This window comes from Otolemur garnettii, unplaced genomic scaffold (genome assembly GCF_000181295.1).
Source record: "Otolemur garnettii isolate 467f Iridium unplaced genomic scaffold, OtoGar3 scaffold00113, whole genome shotgun sequence".
In the NCBI taxonomy this organism is placed as follows: domain Eukaryota; kingdom Metazoa; phylum Chordata; class Mammalia; order Primates; family Galagidae; genus Otolemur; species Otolemur garnettii.
In genome coordinates this window covers 2,871,763-2,874,200 of record NW_003852508.1, presented here as the reverse complement: position 1 = coordinate 2,874,200, position 2,438 = coordinate 2,871,763, and the positions used below count along the sequence as shown (strand labels likewise).

Below are 2,438 nucleotides of genomic sequence, written 5' to 3'. Positions count from 1 at the left end.
AAAAAAAAAAAAGAATTTAGGGAGCAACTAGGCAGAAGATCAAAGGAAAAGGAAGATATGAACCTAAGGGACATCTATAGGACATTCCACCCAAAAGCAGCAGAATATATATATTCTCCTTAAGTGTACATGAAACATCCTCCAAGATGGTCCATATATCAGACTAAGGAGGCCTTATTAAATTAAAAAAGACAGAAACTATATAAAGCATGTTCTCAGACAATAATGTAATTTGATTAGAAAGCAATAACAAATTTATCAAAAAATTTGATAAATTCACAAACGTGGAAATTAAACAACACATTTAACCAATGGTTTAGAGACCAAATCACAAGGGAAATTAAAAAATACTTTCAGATGAATGAAAATGAAAATACAACATGTCAAAATTTGTGATATGCAGTTCATGTACTATTTAGAGGGAAATTTATAGTTGTAAGCACTTATATAGTATTTAAAAAGATCCCAAATCCATAGCCTAATCTTCCACCTTGAGAAACTAAAAAAGAAGAGCAAGCTAAACCCCAAATGAAAAGAATGAAGGAAATAACAATAATTATATGAAATCAATGAAGTGGGGAAGAAAAAAACAGGAAAAAAGTCAATAAAAGTTAAAGATGGTTCTTTGGGGGAAAAATGAACTTTTAGATAGCCTATTACTAAAATCAGGAATGAAAAAGGGAACATTGCTACCAATCTCACAGAAGTAAACATGATTTTAAGAGAACATTTTGAATAACTGCACACCAACAAATCAGATAACCTGAATGAAATATTATGTATTTATTTACTGAGACAGTCTCATGCTGTCGCCCTGGGTAGAGTGCTGTGGCATCATAGCTGACAGCAACTTCAAACTTGGGCTCAAATGATCCTCTTGCCTCAGTTTTTCTATTTTTTAGTAGAGACGGGGGTCTTGCTTTTGCTCAAGCTGGTCTCGAACTCATGACCTCAGCAATCCACTTACCTTGGCCTCCCAAACAGGCATCCTCAAACTACGGCCCACAGGCCACATGCAGCCCACCTAGGACATTTATCTGGCCCACTCGGGCTTTTGGCCGCCGCTGCTTGTCCTGCTTAGCAGCCGACTTGTCTGGGGGCCCACAGTCCAGCCCTCCAGACGTCTGAGGGACAGTGAACTGGCCCCCTGTTTAAAAAGTTTGAGGACCCCTGTTAGGATTACAGGTGTGAGCCACAGCACACAGTTTACAAACTATTAAAATAACTCAAGAAGGAATAGGAAATCTGAATAGATATACAACAAAGAAAGATGGGATTAGTAATCAAAGAAACTTCCCATAAAGAAAAGGCTGGGTACACATTCGTAAATACTATCAAATGTTTTTAAAAGAATACCAACTCTTCCTAAAACCTTCCCCGCAAAAAAGAACAGCAGGGAACACTTTTCAATTCATTCAATGAAGCCAGTATTACCCTGACACCGAAACCAGATGAAATATCATGAGAAAGGAAAATCACAGACCAAAATAGATACAAAAATCCTCATGAAAACACCAGTAAAACAAATCCAGGAACATATAAAAAGGATCGTATACCATGACCAGATATGATAGACTCCAAAAATGTAAGATTTGTTTAACATGTATAAATCAATCATTGTAACACACTATATTTAAAGGAAACAAACCACATGATCCTTTCAATAGATACAGAAGAGTCATGTGACAAAATTCAGCATCCTTAATGATAAAAACATTTAACAAACTAGGAATAGAAGGGAATTTCCTCAAGCTAATAAAGGGCATGTAGGAAAAACCCACAGCTGATATCATATACAGTATAAATGGTGAAAATCTGAATGCTTTTCCCAACTAAGATCAGGAACAAGTCAGAGATATCAGCTCTCTTCATTTCTATTCATCATTGTACTGAAGGTTCTGGCAGAGCAATTAGACACGAGAAAATAAATAAATAAATACAAGACATCTAAATTGGCAAAGGAAGAATGGATTAATAAACTGTGGTGTATGTATACTATGGAATACTATTCAGCCATAAAGAGATGAAGACTTTACATCTTTGTATTAATCTGGGTGGAGTTGAAGAACATTCTCCTTAGTCAAGCATCACAAGAATAGAAAAGAAAGCATCCAATGTTCTCAATGCTAATATGAAACCAGTAGGTAAACAACTACACCCTCACACAAGAGAAAAACATGATGAAATTGTGCTCACTTTGGCAGCACATATACTAAAATTGGAATGATACAGAGAAGATTAGCATGGCCCCTGCACAAGGATGACATGCAAATTTGAGACGCATTACATATTTATTTTTTTTATTTTATTTGAGACAGAGCCTCAAGCTGTCCCCCTGGGTACAGTGCCAGTGGCATCAAAGCTCACAGCAACCTCCAACTCCTGGGCTCAAGCGAGTCTCCTGCCTCTGCCTCCCAAGTAGCTGGGACCACAGGCGC

The 2,438-nt window shown here is 37.0% G+C and overlaps 1 protein-coding gene and 1 non-coding gene across 2 annotated transcripts in view; one reads left to right on the top strand and one right to left on the bottom strand.

Moving 5' to 3' along the window:
* The window catches only part of LOC100947271 (serine/threonine-protein kinase Sgk3), a 146,575-nt gene that overhangs the window by 131,908 nt on the left and 12,229 nt on the right, over positions 1-2,438 (bottom strand). The gene's annotated exons all lie outside the window — the stretch shown is intronic.
* LOC111727594 lies at positions 2,189-2,295 on the top strand. The gene has a single exon (XR_002775108.1). It is a non-coding gene; the product is annotated as a U6 spliceosomal RNA (small nuclear RNA).